Genomic DNA, 17,714 nt, shown 5'->3' with positions numbered 1-17,714 from the left:
CACCCAAGCCACCATTTCTGCTCAACATTTATAGTGGGTTCTAGGGATTTCGACTGTGGACTGTACAAGCACTGGAACCACCGAGTCATCCTCCCTCTTCTAAGATTCCTACCTTGGTGGATCAGTGTCTGTCTGTTCCCAGAGGAAACGCTCAGCTGACTCCAGTAGAGATACATCTAGTCAGAGGGTGGTAACTCTTCAGACAGGCAGCTCCTGCCATCTGACATGGAATCTGGGTTCTTGGGATGCCACTAAGAGGGACCATGAATGTAGACAAGAAAATCAGTATCTTTATTTCATGCTATCCTCTCCCTAAAACCTAATACTTTCAGCCCTTAGAAGGACAAACAACCCAGGACTGTTTTCAATACCTGTATCTTTGTCTCCCGTCCCTTTTTAGTTACCGTAAATATCAGTTACCATAAATACCCTGATATATTTATATTTGTCCATACTTCAAGATCCCACAGCTTGCTATTGTCTATCTTGAGATGGGAGGGGTCTCATTAATGTAGCCCAGGCTGGCCTCAAAATTCATACCCCACCCCTCAGCCTCCTGAGTACTGAGATTATAAGCATGCATCTCCCAGTAGTGACATAAAACAGCATTGTTAGCCTCACAGCTAGCTCCTGTTAATCGATGTGCCAGCGCAAACACACAACAGCTCCCCGTGTTTGTTTAAGGGAAGTGGTACATTGTGAATCGTAGGGTTTCAAACAGTTCATGAACATCCCGGAGCATTGCATTCTGGTGCACTGAAAACAAGGCTCTGAGAACCTGGCCTTGGATCCTCAGCACCCAGGGAAAAGCTGGACATGGTAGTGACCTCTGTAAGCCAGGGGTAGGGGCTGGGCAGACACAGGTGGATCCCTGGAGCTCACTGGACTGGCATGCTATCAAGCTCTAGGCTGGGAGGGGAAAGATCCCGTCTCAATAGATAAAGTAGAGAGACATTGAGGAAGACTGTGACATTGACCTCTAGCCTCTGCGTGCATGTGCTCTTGCACCACCCCTACCCCCATTGTACTGAGAAGGGGTCTGTGCCCCTGAGCACAAGGAGAAAGTGAGTTAGAAGAGACTCACGAGGTCATAGCATCCTTCCCGGACCCACAACCTGCAGGAAGCTGGGACCAGATGTGTGGTAGAAAGGACACACCAATGGAGGAGGGAATTACAGTGACTCCTGGGTGTAGGGAGGGACTGCTGTGCTGACAGTTCTCCTCCCCCCCCTCCCCCCCCTGCAAGCCCACGGCTTCCAGGCACTCCCTAAACAATGACTCTGCAAACATCACACATAAAACATTGGCAAACAGCACAAGGAAAGATGGCTATCAGCTCCTGTTTACCACCTAGGAAACACACTCCTCGTTGTGTTAAGGGATGAGTCCCAGACCACACAGCCGGTGTGAAGCGGGCGGCTAGGGCTGAGACTGTGGGCCTCCTGGTTCCTCCGCGTGTGTCTGCTTGACTCACTCATCCCTGCTGCCAAGCCCGCTCAAGTTGCCCATGAAGCAGCCAAGGACCAAAAAAGGTGGGGTGGAGCCAAGACCAGATCCCTGCAGGCCTAGGAAAGTGGTGGAGGTTTCCCTTAGCTTAGCTGCATGATGGTTCATCCAGATTCCTAGGTGGTGGCCCTGGGAAGGCCATGCTCAAATCTGTTCTTAGGGTATCACTGTCAAGACGCAAAACCTGTGAAGTTTATTCAACCGTCTATTTATCCTTCCCTTCCTCCCTCCTTCCCTATTTCTCTATCCTGCCCCACAATTTCCTCAAGGAACTCATCCTATAGCCCAGGCTGGTCTTGAACTCATGACCCTCTAGGCTCTGCTCCCTCAACTGAGATGACAGATACACACCACCCTGCCCCGTCTACTTCTTTCCACATCCCTTGCTCTTATCTTTCCCTCCTGACATCAAACCGAAATGCCCCCAAACTTCTTGGATCCTATATAACCTTTCATGATTCCTATTTTCTGCAAGATGCGCTTGATTTCCTGGGGTCCCCCTACCCCGGGCTGTAAACATCGGCTTCCTGGACTTGGTGCTTTAGTCTACAGGTGGAGGCAGCCAGTGTTCTTCAACTGATGGATGAACATCTTGTTGCTGAACTCCGTGCCTTCTGAAGTCGCTTCTGCATCACGCCTGTGACAGCCACCGTACCGAGCCACACCAACTGTAATTACCACACAAGGACAAGGGGACAGTGTGGAAATGCTCCTGCTGGTGCCCAGTGAAGCCTAAGGATGGGACATCAGCTATACCTTAAAGAAGAGATGGACTCACATCCTACTGAGGAAAATGAAGCAGAAAATCAAGTCACCACAGCAGAGGCGCTGTAAGGGTGATTAAAAGAACCCTCTAGAAGGGAAAAAACCGAACATGCAACCTAAGCCCCCAAACCCCCAACAACTGTGAATTAAACTTCAAGTTAAAAAGGAAAAGGACCCTCTAGGCAGCATGTCCCACACTTTCTGGGTGTGCAGTGATTTTGTTGCGGCAGAGCGACACACTGCCCGTCACAGGCGTGTTTTGAGGACGAGTTTTATTGGCTGCATAATTGCAATCATGTTTACCGTGTCTATCCGCTTCTGCTGTAGAACAGTGTGGGAGACGGAAAAGCTGGGAACTCACGGAGCGTGTCTGCTGGCACCCATTTAAACATTGTAATGAGGACATTTCACGGTGACACTGAAGGGGACGTGCCTGTGAGGATCTGAGCCCTTTAAAGGCATGCCACCATCTCTAAAGACACTGCAGCAGGCACCACCATAAAGGCTCAAAGCCTTGTAGACAGTGGCCTCACCTCCATGTTTGAGTCTCTGGCTGTTTTGTATTAATCAAGTGATGGGCAACTCTGGCCCCTGTCCATTTCATGGACCAAGTGAGAGTCTTGGTGATGGGCGTGCAAAGTGGGCAGAGCACAATTTGATGGTGATATTGAAGGGGACCGGTTGGAAATCTTCCAGAGTCAGAGGGGGAAACTGAGAGGAGAGCCAGTTCCTATCCCCTCGGCAGAGCCATCTCAGAGCTACCTTCACCACATCGGCCCATCTCGGTGACCAACCTTGGACTAGGGCCACATCTTTTTCTTTTGCCTTTTTTTTTTTTTTTACTATACTCTATATGTGAGACTTCTAGAAAGTCACCAGACCCAGGCTAGTCTTGGGGACCCCAATCACAGAGAGATAGATGAATGAACATACAGATTCATAAAGGGATCAGCTGGATACAGGATGGGCGAGTGATCAGAGAAGCAGGAATGGATGCGTGATCTGGTCAGTGAGGAGTGAATAGATACAGGATGGCTAGGGGGAGAGCTGAAGAGATTACTAACAGGAGGGAAGGGAGGGAGGATGGATGGGCGAATGATTAGATGGGTGAATGGAAGAGCTTACTGATCATGAGTGTGTGTGAGTGTGTTTGTGTATGTACAGGTGTATGTGCATGTATGCATGTGCATGTGTGTGTGCATGTGTATATGTGTGTGCATGTGTGTATGTATGTGTGTGCATGTGTGTATATGTCCTGGAGTGGACACACAGTGTGGGAAGGCATGATCAAAATCTTTCATGTTTTCTCAGCAACTAATTTTAGCAGCACCTGGAGTCCTGTGAGGCTCAGACTTCTGACAGCAGCTTCCCTGACAGCGAGTGAAGGTTGGGGATTGACTTCTCAGTCCCACCAATTACCTGGGGCATGTGGAAGACCATGGCTATGCACTGGGCACCCCATGGTCCAGGGAAAGGTGTGTAGGGGCAGGAGTCAGTGTGGAGAGGACTCACTGGCCAGAAACACCGCCAAGTCCCAGGCTGAGCTGCTCTTTCTCCACTCACAGGTATGACCTATTGAACTCAGGAGCTTTTGGTGGTTGTTGTTGGTGTTTAGGTCATGTTTTTCTCAGGGGAGCATCAAATATCTCTTTGCAATTTATTGTTTTGGAAATATTGCCAACTTTGCAGAAAGGCTGTTTCCTTTTTCATCGAACTGTGTTCTGTAATTAAACTGAGTCACAAAAGGAGAAGGGAGAGAGAGAGAGAGAGAGAGAGAGAGAGAGAGAGAGAGAAGAAGAAGAAGAAGAAGAAGAAGAAGAAGGAGGAGGAGGAGGAGGAGGAGGAGGAGGAGGAGGAGGAGGAGGAGGAGGAAGAGGAGGAGGAGGAGGAGGAAGAGGAGGAAGAGGAGGAAGAGGAGGAAGAGGAGGGATAAGGGGGAGGAGGTGGAGAAGGAGAGGAGGGGAAGAAGAGGAGTGGACGAGGAGGGAGGAGGATGGTGAGAGGAAGGAGGAGGGGAGGAGGAGTGGGAGGAGGAGTGGGAGGAGTTGCTGAGTATGTAGTTGTTCTAGCCTCATCTATTCCCAGTGGGAGAGAAGGAAAACCCAGATGAAGGGGATCAAAAACCGACAGTAAACTGCCCCAATCCAGAGGAGGAAGTGACAATCCAGAAACACATGGGCTCTCAGTACACACGTCACCACACACATGAGCATTCATATTAGCCTAGCCAGCTATTAGAGCATGGTCTCACCACACTAACACCGTGACCCAGAAGCCCTGTCCATGCCTGGCTCTGAGACTGTGGGCTTCAGTTCTTATGAGAGGAAACCATCTTCATATGGCTTCTGAGAGGGTTCTCAGAATAACAAGGTGGGGACTACAAACTGGGGTGCAGTGTCCTGAGAGATGGGACATCTTTTAGACACCACCTGGATTGCTGGGCAGGCTTAAGTAGAATTAGATTTGAGTTTCTCTGAGTCTAAGAATCCAAAGTTGGGCAAAAATACATTGATGCACAAAGATGGCCGCCACACAGGTTATGGGTACATGTCTCCCATAGCACTTGATACAGGCTCCACCCACGGCCTTTCATACACACCCTCCAAGTTCTGTAAACACTCCATTAAACGCATGAACCCTGACTCTGGTGTGGTAGGACACTTCTCTGCTTTGGGGGGGTGTGTGCACAAAAGTTGTGAGTTTGAGGCCAGCCTAGGCTACATAGTAAGACTCTGTCTTCACACCAAGGAGTGCATGAGCAACTAAAAGAAAGGATGGATACACACCAGCCACCAACATACATGCTCACCCATACTGTCACGCACCCATCTCTCACACACATGCCTCCCATGTGCACACCAACATACACGCTTAGCTATGTTGTCTCACCAACTCAACCTGTCTCATGCACACTCCTGTGTTTACAAACTCTCCCCACCCACACATGAGCTCTCTCACACACACCTCGAACATGTACCTTACAGTGTTCTAACATGCTCACGCTTGTGTTCACTCTCCTCACATCCTCACAATCTCCCCAAGTCCTTATGTCCATACACAGACACCTTGATAAACCCCCTCACATATCTTCACACATATATACAACTATACATATATCCTCACACACTCACCTCACACACACACATAGACATCCATACACTCTCACGTCCATTGTCACACATGCTTTCATACATGTCTCACACACACATTCACACACATTCCCTAACAAGCCTCTCCCCCATCTCTTACACACACACACACACACCCCTTTTATATGCTAAGCTAACACATCTTTCACGTCTCTCTCACATGTACATGCCTGTGCACCTCTCTCATGCACACATATCCTCACACACCTCTCTGTGACAGATACCTTCCCTCCCCTCACACCCCAACACCACAACCCTCCCCTCCACAGCTTTGCACACTCTGTGCCCTTGCCACTCAACACATACCGTTCTTGGGGTTCTGCATGTTTCCCACTGACTCTGATAGGTCATGTCCCTGTTGCACCCCTGTCCTCACTTCCCTGCTCCCCAAATCTCCAGACCCCATTTCTTTGCCTGTAGTGACCTTCTGGATCTCTGCTATCTAACCTTGACTACATCCTTGGCGTCCCACAACCCCACCATGAACTTGAAACCTGGTGCACGTGGGATCCTTGCTCATTACTCATGCATAATCTCAGGGTCCAGTGCATGATGGGAGCTGAGGGACCACGTGAGGAAGGGATGGATGACTGACAGGGTGAAGGTTGGGTAAAGGGGGGGTCTTCTAGCCAGTGTTTTAGGCCTGCAGGAGGAGGGACAGGGCTGGAACAGTTCCAGGTTTCGTCTCCCCCAGCTCTTGGCTGAACACAAGCTCCCTCCTGAGCCAGTTCTGGCCCCACACACATCCTGTGTTGCTTATTTTGGGGCCAGCTGTCACAAAGCAGATTCACCGGTGAAGAGGGAACCCCAGTTAATAAAATGCCTCCATCCAACTGGACTATAGAGCAAGACAGTGGGATATTTTATTTTTCCTTGGAGTCATTGATTCTTATATGTACGAGTGTTTTGTCTGTTTTATGTATGTGTGCCGTGTGCAGACATGGGGCCTGCATTGGCCAGAGGAGGGCATCAGAACCCCTTGAACTGGAGTGACGGATGGCTGTGAGCTACCATGTGGGTGCTGGGAGCTGAACTCAGGTCCTCTATGTGAGGAACAGGTACTCTTAGCCATTAAAGCATCTTTCTAGAACCCATTTATTATTACCATGACAGTGACAATGACAACAACAACGATGATGATTTATGTAGCCCTGACCGGCCTAGAAATCTCTTACTTAGACCAGGCTAGCTCTGAGGTATAGAGATCTACCTGTCTCTATATCCAAGTGCTAGAAGGAAAAGCGTGAGCCACACACCTGGCCTATATTTTCTTGATTAATGATTGACTAGCACAGCTCATGGTATCCAGTGCGATTCCCAGGGTCCTCGGTTGTAAAGAAAGCAGGCTGAGCAAGCCATGGGGAGCAAGACAGTGAGCAGCACCCCTTCATGGCCTCTGCTTCAGTTCCTGCCTTGAGATTCCTGTCTCTGGGTTCCTGCCTTGGCTCTACTTGATGAGAGACTGTAAGTCTTACAACTATAAGTCTTACAACTGTAAGACCTTACGCCAAATCAAGTTCACTGAGCTGCTTTTGGTCATCATGTTTATCACGGCAACAGGATGTGAACTAAGTCATATTTCCTCCTTACCTCCCCCTGAGACACAAAGCCCTATGCATGCCCTTTGGGTTCAGGTCAGGGAAGGCCCCTGTTATGCCACAGTAAGACTGGGAATACCTATGGCTGGACTCTGTCTCAGCGTACCATACTGTCCTTTGCAGCTTCCAGAAACTGGATCATGTGACTTCTACAGGCATTGTTCCCACCATGCCACGAGAGGGGACTGCATGACATTCACACTCCGCAGCCAGGGAATCACTGGCCTGGAGGACCAAGGGATTGGTTCAAAAGTGATGAGGCACCACAGGGTGGGGCTAAGATTTGAACTCGGGTCCCAGATTCTTTGCTCATTCGCCTGACTTCCCATACTGGGTCTGGTGCCTCCATTGGCTTTCCTTTACGTTCTCCATCGGAATGGTGAAGCCCATGTGGTTCTCTCATCTACCTGTCTGTCTTTCAGTCTAGAAACCACCCAGTGTGATGGGTGACAAGCATGTTTCACCCAGGTGGCTTTCAATGGCACCTGTGCCCCAGCTTCTATGTCTTTGGAAGTGGAGGAAGCTGGCTTACCTATAAAATTGACATTCTCCCTCTGTCCATGTCTCCCTCACAGCTGGGGGCAGCTAGAGTCAATGACTGAGTGACTGAGCCCACTTGCCTGAACCACTGGGTGGCATGGCTCTGAAAGGTAGCCCATTTACCAGAGTGCCATGGACCAGGTTGGGTCTTGTTCCAGTCTTACCCAGTACCCTGTGTAAGCTGCACGCTCTGTCATGACAGTCCTCCTTCCACCATTCAGACCCCAGACAATCCCTTTCCTGCTGGGGTGCTGGCTAAGATGGGCTGGGCTACCTGCCTATCATCACGACCTCTGGAGAAGCTCTGATCAGATCCCACCCACCCAAGCCATGTTACACACACACACAATACCCCTTCTGTACCAAGGGGAACAGCTAGGTTGTATTCTGTCCCCAACCTGGCAGATAGCTCAAATCACAGAACATAGTAGGTGCTTAATAGCTGTTTGTTGAATGACTACAGATATTTGAGAGAATGTCTGTCTTCCTAAGAGTCTGCCTTTCTCAGGTACTGTCGGGTCTTCTCCAACCTCAAGGCCACCGCTTTACCACCTGCCATGACCCCCTGGCTGGACTGGCACCTGTCAGCTGTCTGACTACCACAGGGGTTTCACCAGGGGACCTCAAGACCCTTCGAAGGCAAGGGGGTCAAACGAGGACTGAGACAAGACCTCTGTCTACCTCTGGATCACTTGACACGGATCCATTTCTCTAGAGTTCTGTTTGGGCAAAAGTTTTCCTCACTTGCCCGTAATGTATAAAAAGTTCTTTGTGGTTTTCCGAAGGCCTCACCCACACTCTCTTAATGGTTCCCACATCCTCCGTCACCAGCTCCACGCAAGTGTGTGTGGCACCAGGTGTGGCAGAGCCTGCCTGTAATTCTGGCCTGAGGAAGAGGGACGGAAGCAGGCTGTCTCTCAGAAAACCAGGGGCTTAGCTTGACCGTGCTCTAATGGATGCTCCCACACCTATGAGGACACAGGCAGCACAGATTAGATCCAGTGGGTTATTGAAAAAAAAAAAAAAAAAAAAGGAAAAGACAGGAAGATGGGAAGGAGTTGGGGGTTAAGGGGACAGATCTGGAGGGAGTGGGGGTAAATACGACCCAAATACATTGTATGCATATGTGAAATTTTAAAAGTTGCTAAAAATGTCATGTTGAAAAACAAAGAGGGGCAGGGGCTGTAGCTCTGTGGTAGAGCATTTGCCTAGCATCCACAAGACCCATTGCCAGCACGGCTAACCATATAAAACCAGTAATCAAAATTGCCCATGTTCCATTGCAAGCCTGGTACCTAGTAAGAGGCTAGTTCTGGGGCTTCCAGGTGTGGCCCCCAGACGGCAGGCAGGAAAGGAGTGGGGAACTTTGGAGGGTGAAGGGACCTGAGGGAGTCACCTCCCATGCTACATACACGAGGTGGTGTCCAGCTTGTGGGGAACTAAATGCATTGTCTCTTTAATGGGTGACACCTGAGCTCAGGCAGGCTTAGGGAGCAAGCATAGAAATAAGTACACGTTTCCTTGGGGAAAACACAGTTAAGCCATGGGCACATGTAAACTCCATCTTGTCCTGGGGGTCTAAGGGATCTATTACCGTCTGTCACTGTATGGTCTGGAACTGAATTGTGGGCTTTAGTTACAGCCACTGATTCTGGGAACATTCTGATGGGTGCCTCAAGGGGATCCCCAAGGAGGGACTTTAATCTGCCTCTGTAGCTTCAGCACCTGGCATGTCCCAGACCAGACGTGGGTGTCTTGCTGCCCACAATGGGGAAAGAGATGGGATGATGGGAGTCTCAAGTTCACGTGTCTTCGTGTGTCTGGGCCTGGGAGTACAGAATCTGGCTCATAGTAGATGCTCAATGAACACAGCACAGAGTGTAGTGAGCAGTGTAGTGAGAGGGAATGAAGGCCTCTGCTGTACGGTAGCTGCTTTGTAATTTGGTCCTGAGAGCAAATGTTTCTCAGTAAAGCTTTTTTTGACCCAAGTTCTCCGTTCACTAATGTATCCCCGGGTCAGGTCCAAGTCCTAATTGGGAGGAGGCTGGGGAGGATTTTTATGGAGGAGATGTGCTACAGTCAGTATTTCCCAGAAAGCAATCGGGTTTTTCCATGGCTAACCCTCCTTTCCCTCTTGCCTCAGATTCACAGACATGGCTCCAGGGGCTCAGTCCTCAAGTTCAGCCACCATGGGAGGTAGCCCCAGAGACAAAGCCAGCAATCACAAGGTGTGTGTGTGTGTGTGGGGGAACAGCTACTGCCCAGCGACCTCAAAGGATGTGGCAACCCCCCTCCAGAACTCACTGTCCCCAGAAGGACAGAGCAGCCTGCAGTCACTTGGCTCCACAGCCAAGAGGCCCATGTCTGTCCACACAGCACAGTCACCAAGAGCAACACAAGAGACACAGTCACAGGAAGACACTCTGCAATGGCCTGGTGGCCATAGAGGTGACCCATCCTTCCTTCCTGGTCCAGACTCCAAGATGTATGTGACAGATATCATACAGGAAACGCACACGAAGGGAGCATGTACCCCGAGGACGGCGGAGCTTGACAGAAGTTGGTTGCATGAATACAGACATGGCTAGCCAAGGATCTGCCTATTGCTCTAACGTGTCGACAGCTGCCTTCACTTTCCTGGGTCTTACCCAGGTGTGTCCTCCAACTTTAGAACTTCCACCTTCACTAGCACCAGGTGGTGCCACCATACAAACCCTTCCGTGGCTACTCCAGAAACCTCTCCCAGCTGAGAGCCCAGGCTCCACGAACGAAGCCCAGGGACCAAACATGAGTCATGTCACATTCTACAGGCCTCTGTAAACCTCTCCCTCCCTCTCACCAGAGTCTGTCCCACAAGCAGGCAGCTGCCCCATACATACATACACTGTCCATCTTGGGGATCAACTTCTCCGTGATACAAACCCTACTGAGCTGAGTCAATGACCCTTGAAGCAGGTGCAGGCTTGACCTGGCTTGTTCTTCTGTGCCCTAGGACACATGGCATCTGGAGCTGGAGCCTCTCCCCCTTCGAAGAGCTGCTTTGGTGCAGAGACCACTCCAGCTCCTCTGTGGGGCCACCCACAGCAAGGGCTCTGGGGCCAGTAGGTTATAGGAACTCAGTCTTAGATGCCCACCCAAGGGGGGCACAGAGGCAAGCCTTCCCTGTGGGGGTGTCCAGGAGATAGTCAGGGACTCCTCCAAATAGCCTCCGACTGAGCTGGTCCCTCATCCACCCTTCAGGCCTCCTTCAGACGCAGCGTGGGGGTGCCCTCTGCGACTGCGTGACTGGAGGAAGGACACTGGATGGCATACAGTCCCTTGGGGTCTCCTAGAGGGGAGGCTGAGGAGAAGAGGGTCCAGGCTATTGGCAGGCCCGGAAAGGCCTCTAAAGAGCAAACTCTTTTGGAAGAGCCCCCCTCCCCTGATGCCCAAGTGCCCGCACGCACCCAGCTTCCCTCCCACTCAGGGGGACAGAGACCCCCACCTGCTACTCACGGGCTCCTGCGAAGCCTCCCCCTGGCATGGTGGTGTCGCCCCTCAGTCCAGGCTCCCCATCTGGAGAGACTGCAGCTCTAATCAGCAGCCCTGCGTGGTGCGGCCGAGCGACTCAGGGCCTTAATTGACACCAGGTGGCCCCTCCCCAGGGGCAGGCTGGGAGGCGGCTCAGCACGGGGCCCAGAGGCCAAGCCCTGGGCAGGAGGGGGCGGCACACCCAGGCTCAGCCTGGTCAGGCTTCCCCTGGAGAGGAGAGAGGTGAGGGTGGCTAGTCAGCCCCCAGGCAGCCCTCCCTCCATCACGCCAGCCCTGCTTCCCTAGTCTCTGACCTTTCTTTCATTCCAGAGGCTGTGGTGGTTGTGGCGGCTTCTGCCAGGGATAGAGGTGGCTCAGGTTTCCCTCAGCTGGCTGGCACGGCCTGGAGTCGGGATTGCAGCCATGAGTCTTCTGTGTCTAGGCTGTGGCTGCTGGATCTGAATCCAGCCTTTCATAGCGGCACCCAGGAATCCTGGGAGCGTTAACTGAGCATTTACTATGTGCCTGGATAGATGCCTGTGCTGCGCCCCCAAACACAGCTCACAAGCTCCACAAAGTGGCTATTTAGTAACCATTTGTACACAAAGCACCTGAGGCTCAGAGAAACGAAGTTTCTTCTTCAATGTCACACAGCAGGGGTGTAAGCCCATACCCCTCACTCAGCCTGACAAGAGTTATGACTTCTCACAGTGCTGCCTGCAAAGGAAACAACATCAGCCCCTTGTTTGGATCAGGAAAACTGAGGCTCAGGGGCAGGGAGTCAGTTCTAAAAGACACACAGCCAAGTAAGAAATTACGACCTGCTGATGGGTATTTTGTGCCAGGCTTCTGATGTCTTCTCTCCTGACCTGCCAGTGCCCTGACTGATCCAAGGGTTCCAGTGTGGACCCCCAGCTGGGGATGTGAGAGGAAAAAAGAACTCTGGGCATGGAGTCAGGAGATGTGGCGAGCTTGCTGTGTGACCTCAAGCAGGTTCCTCTACCTCTCTGGGCTTTGCTGCAGCTATAGTGTACGATGGACTGATAAGCACTTTGAGACAGAGAAAGGATTTGGAGAATGGAAAAGCAGTTCCCATTCTCCCTAGGCGCCTTCTCCCATGGCCCCAGGGACTGCTATCTCTCCTCACTGCTTGGGGAGTGGCACTCAGTTCATCCCAGTGCATGGCTCTGTAAATACACAGAGCCTACTATGTGCAGGGATTTAAGGGCAGCTATCATAGTGCTGCCTCCCATTCAGAGACAGAAATTAAGATGCATCCCCCTTTTAAAATTATTCTTAGTGTATAATAATGGTACAAGGTGTAATTATTTGTGCTACGTACTTGATGAGTTGAGGCAGCAATTATTGTGTCCTTATTTAATAAAAGAACCTACTGAGTGCCTACTGTGTGTTAGGCATTACTCCAGGTGCTGGGCTGTAGCAGCTGACAGGCCTGTGTCCCTTTGGATGATTAAATAATTACTGTATCATTATCCCCAGTCAAGACAGGTTTCCCCACACACACGTGGTTGAGTAACACGCCTGTCTGCTGTGGTCTACCCCCTCGGGAGCTCCAAAGTGGAGTGTGGGATTCTAGAATGTTCTTAGGGCTAATCCTCAGGGCGGCTTATGGGCTCATTTTGGTCTGATTGGCGGGCACCCTGGCTGGTAGTTCACACCCCTGGCGCAGACCCAGCCTCCACGTGGGGCTGGGGAAGATGAGCTGTGAGTCAGACTGCCTGACCTGTCGGCTGGAGACAAGAAGGGAGCAGGCAGCTGGCCGGGCTGTTGGCCACAAGGCCTCCTGAGCCAGGTCCCGAGGCAGGTGATGGGGTTCAGGCTGAGACCTCAGGGTGACAAAACTCTGAGCTCGATAGCGAGGGGATGGTGGGGTCGCTAACAAAACTCACTAGAATATTCTAGTAAGAGTCATGAGAGGGGCCGCCTTGTAAGGGATTGGAGCTCCCCATCCATTGGATTCCAGAAATTGGGAGAGATTCCAAAAAAGTCATCCTCTACCCTCCTCGAGGGCTGATCTTAGATGTTGTCACCTGACATCTCAGAGTCCTCGCCCACACTGGGCAAGTGCTTCCCACCCCTCCCCTGCTCTTCCCTGGGCTCAGCCCAGCCCAGCCCTAAGCTAGAGCCACAGATTTGGTTTTTACTTTCCCACAGCACCCTAGGTCTGGCACATAGTAGGTGTTCAGCAAACACGGCCTATTTAAAAACAGACCGCTTGGAACCTTTGCTTCTGATGTTTCTTCTAGCTTGACGCAAGTGTGACACTGGTGTGCAGAAACCCTGTCATTCATGAGTAGTGGCAGTTCAACAGAATTGGGCACTGGGGTTCAACCAAGAGAAGCCCTTCAAGGATTCCAGACGCTCTCTCTCTCTCTCTCTCTCTCTCTCTCTCTCTCTCTCTCTCTCTCTCTCTGTGTGTGTGTGTGTGTGTGTGTGTGTGTGTGTGTCAGAGACTAGAAGAGGCCTTGGGGGTCTAAAGCTATAGCAACTGGGAACTGAACTCAGATCCACTGGAAGAGTAGCAAGTGTTCTAACTCTCTAGCCCCGTGATACTCTCTAGCCCCGTGATGGTTGTTTTGTTTTTTGTTTTGTTTTGTTTGTTTTTGAGACAGGGTCACATGTAACCCAGGATACCCTCAGATTTCTCTTAGGGCCAAGCAAGGATGCCCTTGAATGTCTCTGCTCCCCCTCCTGAGTGCTGGGTTTACAGGTGTACATCACCAGAGCCCCTTCTTGGCTGTGCTCTGGACTAGGTGATTGGCACTGGTGTTAATTATAGTCATGGTACAGCCTTGGCCCAGCATTCTGATAGGAGCCTACACTTAGTGATCACTTCCATATTGGGAGGAAGAATCGGAGAGGAGAAACTCCTTGCTTCAAGCCCAGCACCAATCCTCTTGGTGCACTAGGCAGGCTGAACCTGACACTCCACTTCCAAGGCTAGTTGCAGGGACAGGAGCTGGGCTATGTGTTGCCTGCCTGCCTGCCTGCCTGCCTGCGCCTGCCTGCCTGCCTGCCTGCCTGCCTGCCTGCCTGCGCCTGCCTGCCTGCCTGCCTGCCTGCCTGCCTGCCTGCCTGCCTGCCTGCCTGCCTGCGCCTGCCTGCCTGCCTGCCTGCCTGCCTGCCTGCCTGCGCCTGCCTGCCTGCCTGCCTGCCTGCCTGCCTGCCTGCCTGCCTGCCTGCCTGCCTGCCTGCCTGCCTGCCTGCCTGCGCCTGCCTGCCTGCCTGCCGGCTCATCCATTACTTTGTTGCTTTTAATCTGAGCCCCAGGCAGAGTGAGGTCGATTCTGTTGTGTACTGCCAGCAGTGGACATAGCCAGTACCATTCCCAAGGGATAAAGCAGGTGACGTTAATTAATGGAGGCAGAGCCAGGTGAACAGCACACTGTGGTGACGAGTCTCTGGAGGCTGAAGAAGGAAGGTGCAGAGTTCGAAGCCAGCCTGGGCTACCTAAAGTTCCAGAAGGCTGGTATGGATTACAGAGTGACAGACCCTACAGGGAAAATAAAATAAAATAAAAAGAAACAGGGTTTCACTATGTAATCCAAGTGGGCTTAAAACTCACAGCGCTCCACCTGCCTCAATTCCGGTGTGCTGAGTTTAAAGGTGTGTGCCACCACACCTGGCATTATTTTATTTTTTTGATAAAGGTCTTACAAGGTCAGGGCTGGCTTCCAAGTCTGTGTAGTCATGGATGTGACCCATGTGAAGTAAGGCAGGTCTGGAAAGCTCTCATGGCTGAAAGATGAACACCAGAGGCAGGCTGTCCTCCACTCCATGGCCAGGTGGCCCTGAACCCACAGACCTCAGGGTGGCACATTTCTGATACGTTCTTTCTCCACCACAGCAGTAGCATCCTGGGCCTGGTGTCCTGCTAAGAGGCAGGCCTTTGCTTCCAGCCTGTGTGTTCTGTCCTCCTTTTAGGTTCCGAGTTTGACCACAGCTTGGGTTTTAGGAGATAGAGTACTGTACACTGAATCTGGAGTCCTGTGTGACCTTCTCCCTCTGCCCCTGTGAACTTTGTACAGAACCATGGCCATCAAAGGGAATCTCCCACGGTGAAAGACTTTGTGACTGCGACTCACCGGTCATGGCTAGGCAGTGTTAGAGTGGCTGCCTCTTGGGGAATCCCCCATAGTCACCCACATTTATTTCCTAGGGTTAGAACTCCTTGCTGCCCTCCCATGGGCCAGAGGCTTGGGATTCAGAGCTGGTTGGAACCAGAGATTCTGGGGGCCCAGACATGACTTGATCACAACAACCCTTGTACCCTAATTTCCTCATTCATGAGCTGAGAACGGCTCCATGCTGGTCTGTGGCAGTGCTATTTTGCAGGACTCAGTGCCGGGATAGCAAGTGATTGTCTCGCTTCAGAATGTTAATGAAGGGGTTAGCTAGGAATGGCTGGCACACGAACAGCTTCTTGGCTATAGGATCTGTGAAGATGGTTTTACAGAGGTTTCCTAATACTCTCAGCAAAACGCTGATAGTGACAGGTTATTCCCAAGGCAAGGGCAGACAGTCCCAGATGAAGGGATAAGAGGAACCTGTCTCACATGCCTGGAACAGTTGAGTGGCGCTTTGTTCAAAGTGGAAAACCTAAGAATCTCCCAAGTACCTCATAGAAAGGTGGGATGTGGAATAGATCTCCCCAGATTACATGCAGTTCTGGTTTTACCAGCATAGCTCAAAAGCAGTGGCTGAAGACAGCAGCTTTGGGGCTGGGGTGTTGGCTCCGTGGCTAAAGCTCTTGCCAGAGTTTGGATCTCCACACCCATCTGAATTGGAGCCTGCAGATGCTGGGTAGGTGTTGGAGCCTGTTTATGATCCCAGCAGTCCGGAATCGGAGACGGGGATCCACAGACCAAGCTGGCTGACTATACTAGCCAAATGGGTAAGCTTTGAGTTCAGTAAGAGATTCTGCCTCAAAAAATAAGGTGAAGAAAGATTAAGGAAGACCTTCAGTGCCTTTGTACACACCCACGAGTGTGCACATGTATACCATCACAGTCTTGGTATTAACTGACTGATACACCCAATAGTGTCACACTCAGGAAGCAGACCAGAGCTTGCTTCAACTCTCAGCAAGAGTGGGAATTCTGGGGCGCAGAAGATGTAGGGGAGGGTGAGGGCTTCTGTGATGCAAACCTGTCTCGGCAACTCATACGTGCAGAGTGTGTTCAAGGCCCTTACAGAAGCCTCGTTGCTTGGAAGGAAGACGGCATCGTGACAATGGCCATATCTAATTAATTCATGAAGGCCCAGAGGAGCCAAGCCATTTGCCTAAAGAGGCACAGCTTGCATGCTGTCAAGAGGTGATTTGACCCCAGGCCTGTCAGCGAATGTGTGGGTGTGGGTAGGAGAGGGTTTTCCCAAGCCAGGTGGCCAGAACCAGTGAGGCCAGGGAGGGAGTGGTCAGAGCTGTCCCCACCAGCTTTCCCAGACTCCAGGTCCCCCACCCACTTCCTCAATGGAGATCTTGTTTCACAGGAGCATGTTAGAGACCTCAGTATAAGGCTGGGCAGATGGCTCAGTGGGTAAAGAGCTTGCCCAGAAGGACAGGGACTTGAGTTTGACACCCCCCCCCCCCGCCTCCGGCAGTGGTACACTAGTGTGATCCTGGAGCTGGGAGGTGGAGACAGGAGGATTCCTGGGACTTGCTGGTCAGTCAATCTAGCGAATTCATGAGCTACATGTCAGTGAGATACAGTCTCAAAATCAAGGTGAAGTTACCTGGGAGCAATACCTGAAGGTGTCGTAAAGGCCCCAACCCCCAAGTGAGGACACACAGGCACTTGCCCACCCACAAGTGTACACACACACACCTGTGAGTATAATCATGAGGACTTCTGTGTCTATACCATATTCATCTTTCCAGGAAAGCACATTTGTGCCCCCCTCCCCACCATGGATGTTGCTAGCTTACACCACAGTGAAGTCTGCAAGCACTCCATGAAAGACTGGGTCATCTGACCAGTACTGGCCAGTGTAGTGTTGGTGGCTGTGGTGGGAGGCAATGGTCTGCATGTGGTTTTGGCTCATTCTGGTCTGGCTTTCATATCCACATGAACACATATGGAATAACCTTCTCTCTGACCTTGAATCTGACTAGAAGCCTCCAAGGTGCCTCTTAGAGGAGCCCAACTTAGACTCACAGCCCCAGGTGCCTGAAGATAAGTATTTGTTATGTACATGGTAGAGTTTGGGGGACATTTTGTTACACAGTATCATCAGGGCAGTTAGCAACCATTGTTCCTCATTCTGGAGCTTCCTTCCATCCAACAGACAACAGCAGAGTTCCGACCTGGAGTGACAGCAGCGGATGCAGTAATTCTCAAATTCTTTATTGGCATTAATAACTCAGACACTGGATTCTCACTAACATTGCACTAAACACAAGAAACAACAGGCTTGCCGGCTCACAGGCTCACAGACTGTCCAACAGCCAAGGTTAGAAATACTTTTTTTTTTGAGAAGTGTAGAAAACTTTATAAATGATCTATACAAATATACATAGTGGACCACCCACCCACCCATCTGCCTATCCATCCATCTTTCTATACACCCACCCATCCAGCTACCTACCCACCTGCCTATACAGTCACCCACCCTCCATCCAGTCATC

At 51.2% G+C, this 17,714-nt stretch overlaps 1 protein-coding gene across 1 annotated transcript in view; it reads right to left on the bottom strand.

The window, feature by feature from the left end:
* The window catches only part of Nos1 (nitric oxide synthase 1), a 175,029-nt gene extending 163,900 nt beyond the window's left edge, over positions 1-11,129 (bottom strand). Inside the window, exon 1 of the mRNA XM_085837086.1 lies at positions 11,054-11,129. The gene's annotated coding sequence lies outside the window, so the exon portion shown is untranslated. The remainder of the gene's footprint in view (positions 1-11,053) is intronic.
* Between the last annotated feature and the right edge of the window lie 6,585 nt (positions 11,130-17,714).

This window comes from Mus caroli, unplaced genomic scaffold, assembly GCF_978045245.1.
Source record: "Mus caroli unplaced genomic scaffold, Mus_caroli_1 scaffold_4, whole genome shotgun sequence".
Classification (NCBI taxonomy): domain Eukaryota; kingdom Metazoa; phylum Chordata; class Mammalia; order Rodentia; family Muridae; genus Mus; species Mus caroli.
This window is presented reverse-complemented; position numbering and strand designations above follow the sequence as displayed.